This window comes from Cryptomeria japonica, unplaced genomic scaffold (genome assembly GCF_030272615.1).
Source record: "Cryptomeria japonica unplaced genomic scaffold, Sugi_1.0 HiC_scaffold_83, whole genome shotgun sequence".
Taxonomy (NCBI): Eukaryota; Viridiplantae; Streptophyta; class Pinopsida; order Cupressales; family Cupressaceae; genus Cryptomeria; species Cryptomeria japonica.
In genome coordinates this window covers 425,688-433,161 of record NW_026728905.1, presented here as the reverse complement: position 1 = coordinate 433,161, position 7,474 = coordinate 425,688, and the positions used below count along the sequence as shown (strand labels likewise).

Below are 7,474 nucleotides of genomic sequence, written 5' to 3'. Positions count from 1 at the left end.
ACCTTGGTGGGCGCCATGGTGCGCACCTTTCGTGCGCTCCAAGGTGCGCACGAAGTCGGAGCTCGGTTTGCCCCGGGTGCGCACCTTGGTGGGCGCCATGGTGCACTCCGAGGTGCCCAAGATTGGTGCGCAACAAGGAGCGCTCCGAAGTGCGCTCCAAGGTGCGCAGGTGCGCGCGAAGTCGAAAGTTGGGTTAATTGTCCGGTTTGCCTCGGGTGCGCACCTTGCGTGCACCTTCGCCAGGGTGGGCGCCTTGGTGCGCACACCTTGGCTGGGCTGCGCACCCGGGCGCGCACACCTTGGCACCCGCGTTTCCTTCATTTTAAATTTTTTTTTTTTACAATCTCTCAAGTGGGAAATTCTATAATCTCAACTTTTTTTGCCTTTTCAGGAAACTTTTGAATGGAGCGCATCATTGGTGCGCTCCGAAGTGTGCTCCAAGGTGCGCACCTCTGGTGTGCTCCAAAGCTCTCTCCAGCTGCGTGCACCTGCCCCGGCCGCGCACCCGGCCCCGCCCAGCTTCGCTCACCTGTCCCGGGCGTCTGGTGCGGAACCTTAGAGTAAGAAACATCACCGTGCACCTTGGCCAACGTGCGCGACTCGACCGAGCGCGCACTGGCCGAGGTGCACACCGATTTCACCTGGGTGCGCGCGCAGCACCTCGGGCGCACCGGGGTGCGCGCACAACGCCCGGGTTGCACCGTGGCCTGTGTGCTCGGGGCGCCTCGGGTGCGCGCTCGGTGTCGCCCCCCGCGCGCGCGGTAGTGCGGGCAGCGCACCCCGGCCCGGCCCGGCCCCGACGAGAACGCAAACGGGCAAAAGGTTTATTCAAATAGCATTGCGACGCCCGGCGAAAAACTAAGAAAGGGTGCAACACCGGGACTTCCCGGGAGGTCACCCATCCTAGTACTACTCCGGCCCAAGCGCGCTTAACTGCGGAGTTCTGATGGGATCCGGTGCACTAACGCTGGTATGATCGCACCCGTTATGAGCTTGTCGCAGTGTGTACTTAGCAAACCGCGACCCACGTGCGAATCCACCCCGGCCACCCACCCCCGTCGAGGTGCACACCCTCCCTCGCGAAGTGCGCCCCGTTCGCCAAGTGTGAGCCCTGCCCGGGTGCGCTCACCTTGCTAGGGCGTCGGGTGTGCACCCGGCCCGGCCTACGTGCGTGCACCTGGACGGGGCGTCGTGTGCGTGCAGTGTCCCGTCTGCAACGCGGTGCCCACACACCACCTCGGGCGCAACGACCTGCGCTCACATGTGGGCCGAGTGCACCTTGGTGCATGTTCGGGGCGCCTCGGGTGCACGCTCGATCTTGCCCCGGTGCACCAAGGCGCTCGGTTTGCCCCGGGTGCGCACTTGGTGCAAGGTGGGCACCCAAAATAGGGATCAAGCACCAAAACACAAGTTTCGGGATGCAAAATGGGACCCAAGGACCACAAATGCGTTCCAAGACCCATGATGGGTCCACGAGAACAAAAATGTGTTCCGAGACTTAATAAACAAATATTGGGTTTTAGGAGAAGAAACATGCTCTGATGCCCAAAACGAGAATCGACCCCGAAAAGGCCACAGGCCAAAAGTGGGATGCGAGACAAAAAAAAATGGGACCCGAGGACCAAAATTGGGTTCCCAGGTCGAAGACAGGGCAACCGGACAAGAAACGACCTCTAAGGCTCGAAATGAGTCCCGACGACTAAAACTTGACAAGAAGCACCCATCAGGCACCCAACTCGACACCCATGGGATGCCGACCCACCCGGGCTTCCACCTAGCACACCTTGGCACCCACCCACCCTCGCACCCAACCTCGCACCCAACTTAGCACCTTTGAACCCACATTGGCACTCACCCTGACCCTGGCACCTTGGAACCCACATTGGCACTCACCTTGACCCTGGCACCCACCTTTGCACTCACCTTGGGACCCACCCTGGCTCCCACCTCGGCACCCACCCAGACACCCACCTTGGTTCCTTGGCACCCACCTTGGATCCTTGGCACCCACCCCGACACCCACCTTGGCACGCAACTTGGCTACTTGCCACCCACCTTGGCTCCTTGACGCCCACCCCGACAACCACCCCGTGACCTACCCTGGCTAGGGTTGGTGCACACCCACCCTGGTGCCCACCTTGGCACCCACCCCATGACCCACCTTGGCACGCACCTTAGTACCCACCCTGTTACCCACCCTAGGACCCACCCCGTGACCCACCTTGGCCAGGGTGGGTGCACCCACCCTGGTGCCCACCTTGGCACCCACCCATCCTAGCACCCAGCCTGTGACCGGGCTTGGAACCCAACCTTGCACCCGTCTTGGCCAGTGTGGGTGCGCACCCATCCTGGCACCCACGTTGTGACACACCCTTTAACCCACGCACCCTAGCAGCCACGTTGGCACCCACCTTGGAACACAACCTAGCAACTTGGCACCCACCCCGTGACCCACCTTGGCATCCACCATAGCAGTCGCCCACTTGGCACCCACCTTGGAACCCAAGTTGGCACCCACCTCGGCACCCACCTTGACACTTGTGGACCCACCTTGCCACTCACCCTAGCATCGACCCATCCTAGCACCCACCCTGGCACCTTTGCACCCTAGCACTCACCCATCCTAGCACCTAACCTGTGACCCACCTTGACACTCACCCTCGCACCCACCTTGGAACCCAACCTAGCACCCACCCACCCTGACACCAACCCTAGCACCTACCCACCCTTGCACCCACCCTGTGACCCATCTTGGCACCCACCCATCCTACCACTCAACCTATCACCCACCTTCTCACCCACCTTGGCATCCACCTTAGCACCCACCCACACTGGCACCTTGGCACCCACCTCGGGCAAGGTGGGTGCACACCCACCCTGACACCCAATTTAGAACCAACCGAGCATGTTACCCACCTTGGCACCCACATTGCAGCCCACCCTAGTACCCACCCTATGACCCACATTGGCATCCACACCCTAGCACCCAGGCACCTCGACACCCGCCTTGACACGCACCCTAGCACTAAACCTGTGACCCACCTTGGAACTCACCCTAGAACCCACCCACCCTGTGAACCACCTTGGCATCCACCTTAGCACCCACCCACCTTGGCACCCACTCTAGCACTCACCCATCCTAACACCCAACTTGTTACCCACCTTGGCACCCGCCCTCGCGTCCACCTTGAAACCCACCCTAGCACCCACCCACGCAGGAGCCCACCTTGGCACCCAACCTAACACCCACGCATCCTGGCACCCAACTTGTGACCCACCTTGGAACCCACCCTAGTACCCACCTTTGAACCCACTATATCACCAACCCACCTTGGCACCCACCCTATGACCCTCTTTGGAATCCACCCTAGCACGCACCCACCCTGGCACCCACCATGGAGCGCACCCTAGCACCCACCCACCTCGGCACGCACCTCAACACCCACCTTGGTGTGCGCACTGCGCCAACCTCTCAAAGACCCTATGTGGTGCGCTCCAAAGTGTACACCTTTGGTGCGCTCCAAGGTGCGCACCTTTGGTGCACACCGAGGTGCACACCAAAGTGTGCACCGAGGTGAGCACCAAAGTGCACTCCAAGGTGCACACCAAGGCGTGCACCTTTGGTGCGGTCAATGCAAACGAATTCGGAAGTTGGGGTCGATGTCCTAATCGCTGCTGCAGACTACACGTATGAGAATCGGACAAATAGCTTTATATAGGGGAGGTGTTGCGTTTGATGGGTCGACTCCCCTGGTTGTGTGCACTGCACCAACTTCAAAGACCCTGTCTTGTTTAAGAAGTCAAAAGTTGGGGTGGATGTCCTAATCATTGCTGCAGTCTACGCATGTATGAGAATCAGACAAATAGCTTATATAGGGGAGGTGTTGCATTCGGTGGGTTGACTCCCCTGGTTGTGCGCACTGCGCCAACCTCAAAGACCCCGCATAGCAGAAGAAGTCGGAAGTCGGATTTTGGTGAGCACCAAGGCGTGCACCTTTGGTGCGGTCAACGCAGACGAATTCAGAAGTTGGGGTGGATGTCCTAATCGTTGTTGCAGGCTACACATGTATGAGAATCAGACAAATAGCTTATATAGGGGAGGTGTTGGGTTTGATGGGTCAACTCCCTTGGTTGTGCGCATTACGCCAACCTCAAAGACCTTGTTTTCGTTAAGAAGTCAAAAGTTGGGGTCAATGTCCTAATGGCTCCTGTAGGCTACACATGTATGAGAATCGGACAAATAGCTTATATAGGGGAGGTGTTGGGTTTGATGGGTCGACTCCCCTGGTTGTGCGCATTACGTCAACCTCAAAGACCTTGTTTTCGTTAAGAAGTCAAAAGTTGGGGTCGATGTCCTAATTGCTCCTGTAGACTACACATGTATGAGAATCAGACAAATAGCTTATATAGGGGAGGTGTTGGGTTTGATGGGTTGACTCCCCTAGTTGTTCGCATTACACCAACCTCAAAGACCTTGTTTTCGTTTAGAAGCCGAAAGTTGGGGTCGATGTCCTAATTGCTCCTGCAGGCTACGCATGTATGAGAATCAGACAAATAGCTTATATAGGGGAGGTGTTGGGTTTGATGGGTCGACTCCCCTGGTTGTGCGCATTGCGCCAACCTCAAAGACCCTGCATTGCGGATGAAGTCGAAAGTCAGAGTTTGGTGTGCTACAAGGTGTGGTCGAAGGTGCTCACCTAGGTGTGCACCTTTGGAGCGCAGGAAAAGTGCCCTCCAAAAGTGCGCACCTTTGGAGTGCACAAAAGTGCCCTCCAAAAGTGCGCACCTTTGGAGCGCACAAAAGTGCCCTCCAAAAAGTGCCCTCCAAAAGTGCGCACCTTTGGAGCGCACAAAAGTGCCCTCCAAAAAGTGCCCTCCAAAAGTGCGCACCTTTGGAGTGCAGAAAAGTGCCCTCCAAAAAGTGCCCTCCAAAAGTGTGCACCTTTGGAGTGCACAAAAGTGCCCTCCAAAAGTGCGCACCTTTGGAGCGCAGAAAAGTGCCCTCCAAAAAGTGCCCTCCAAAAGTGCGCACCTTTGGAGCGCAGAAAAGTGCCCTCCAAAAAGTGCCCTCCAAAAGTGCGCACCTTTGGAGCGCAGAAAAGTGCCCTCCAAAAAGTGCCCTCCAAAAGTGCGCACCTTTGGAGCGCAGAAAAGTGCCCTCCAAAAAGTGCCCTCCAAAAGTGCGCACCTTTGGAGCGCACAAAAGTGCCCTCCAAAAAGTGCCCTCCAAAAGTGCGCACCTTTGGAGCGCACAAAAGTGCCCTCCAAAAGTGCGCACCTTTGGAGCGCACAAAAGTGCCCTCCAAAAGTGCGCACTTTTGGTGCGCACCAAGGCGCTGGTTCGGTCGTTGCAGGCGAGTTCGGAAGTTGGGGTCGATGTCCTGAGCGGAGGTGCAAACTACACAGGTGTCGGAATCGGACAAATAGCTTATATAGGGGAGGTGTATGCTTCGATGGGTCGACTCCCCAGGTTGAGCGCACCGCGCCAACCTCAAAGACCCTACGGTATGGATGAAGTCGGAAGTTGGGTCCGATGACCGATTCGATTAGTAGGTATGCTCATGAGGTCGGAATTTGGGTCCGATGACCTGCCATGTGCAGGAAGGCGAATGTTGGCACTGTGCGTTGCAAGGTGCACACCAAGGTGCTGGTGCGGTCTTTTTAGTCGAGTTCGGAAGTTGGGGTCGATGTCCTGATCGGAGGTGCAAGCTACACAGGTGTGGGAATCGGACAAATAGCTTATATAGGGGAGGTGTATGCTTCGTTGGGTCGACTCCCCGGGTTGAGCGCACCGCGCCAACCTCAAAGACCCTACGGTATGGATGAAGTCGGAAGTTGGGTCCGATGACCGATTCGATATGTAGGCATACTCGCGAGGTCGGAATTTGGGTCCGATGACCTGCCATGTGCAGGAAGGCGAATGTTGGCACTGTGCGTTGCAAGGTGCGCACCAAGGCGCTGGTTCGGTCGTTGCAGGCGAGTTCGGAAGTTGGGGTCGATGTCCTGATCGGAGGTGCAAACTACACAGGTGTGGGAATCGGACAAATAGCTTATATAGGGGAGGTGTATGCTTCGTTGGGTCGACTCCCCGGGTTGAGCGCACCGCGCCAACCTCAAAGACCCTACGGTATGGATGAAGTCGGAAGTTGTGTCCGATGACCGATTCGATATGTAGGCATACTCGCGAGGTCGGAATTTGGGTCCGATGACCTGCCATGTGCAGGAAGGCGAATGTTGGGACTGTGCGTCGCAAGGTGCGCACCAAGGCGCTGGTGCCGTCGTTGCAGTCGAGTTCGGAAGTTGGGGTCGATGTCCTGGTCAGAGGTGCAAACTACACAGGTGTGGGAATCGGACAAATAGCTTATATAGGGGAGGTGTATGCTTCGATGGGTCGACTCCCCGGGTTGAGCGCACCGCGCCAACCTCAAAGACCCTACAGTATGGATGAAGTCGGAAGTTGGGTCCGATGACCGATTCGATACGTAGGCATATTGGCGAGGTCTGAATTTGTGTCCGATGACCTGCCATGCGCAGGAAGGCGGAATTTGGGTCCGATGACCGAGTTGATGGCGTGCCATGCGCAGAAAGGCGGAATTTGGGTCCGATGACCGAGTTGATGTTGATGGCCCGCCATGCACAGGAAGGCGGAATTTGGGTCCGATGACCGATTTGAAGGCGTGCCATGCGCAGAAAGGCGGAGTTTGGGTCCGATGACCGAGTTGATATTGATGGCCCGCCATGCGCAGGAAGGCGGAATTTGGGTCCGATGACCTGACATACGCATGGAGTCCGACTCGGGGGCCGATGTTCGATTCGATGACTTGCATTGTGGGTAAAGTCGGAAGTTGTGGTCTTTGACCCGATTCGATGACCAGACTTCGGCTGCTTGAGAATCGGACAAATAACTTATATAGGGGAGGTAGTGTTCTCGAGCATCCTCCCCCCGTGCCCGTTTATGTCGATTGATGCTGGTGCTCGACTGGTTGGAGCGCTCGGATGCAAAAATCTTGCACCAGGATTTATCGATTGTGATGGACACGGCAAGTCTCCTGATTGCTATGCAGGAGCTCATCGTGAATCTCTATGCGGCCTTGGTATGGACTCGACCTGCGGAATGGTTCGGCAATGGTAGTCGCTCCAACACGTCCTTGCAATGGCCACAGAGGTGATTCGACTAGAGCTCCAGTCTAGCTTTTGGGTTGCTTGGCGGACTGGTATAGCCGCGATCGAGTTCCGGCCATGAACGTTTTAGATAGCTCTTGGGCTTTCTGGGACGGAAGTCGGAAGTTTGGGCTGTTGTCCGATTTGATGACCATTCTTCGGATGTGTGAGAATCGGACAAATAACTTATATAGGGGACTGTGTTGTCTCACGCAGCCCCCTCCGTGCCCCTCTATCTCGACCGATGTTGGTGCTTGAAAGGGTTGGGATCGCTCGGATTTATAAACGTGCACCACCATTTGTCGAGTGTGAG

General features: G+C 56.8%; 1 non-coding gene across 1 annotated transcript; it reads right to left on the bottom strand.

Moving 5' to 3' along the window:
* Positions 1-865: 865 nt before the first annotated feature.
* Positions 866-984, bottom strand: LOC131864320 (5S ribosomal RNA). Its single transcript, XR_009363152.1, has one exon. It is a non-coding gene; the product is annotated as a 5S ribosomal RNA (ribosomal RNA).
* Between the last annotated feature and the right edge of the window lie 6,490 nt (positions 985-7,474).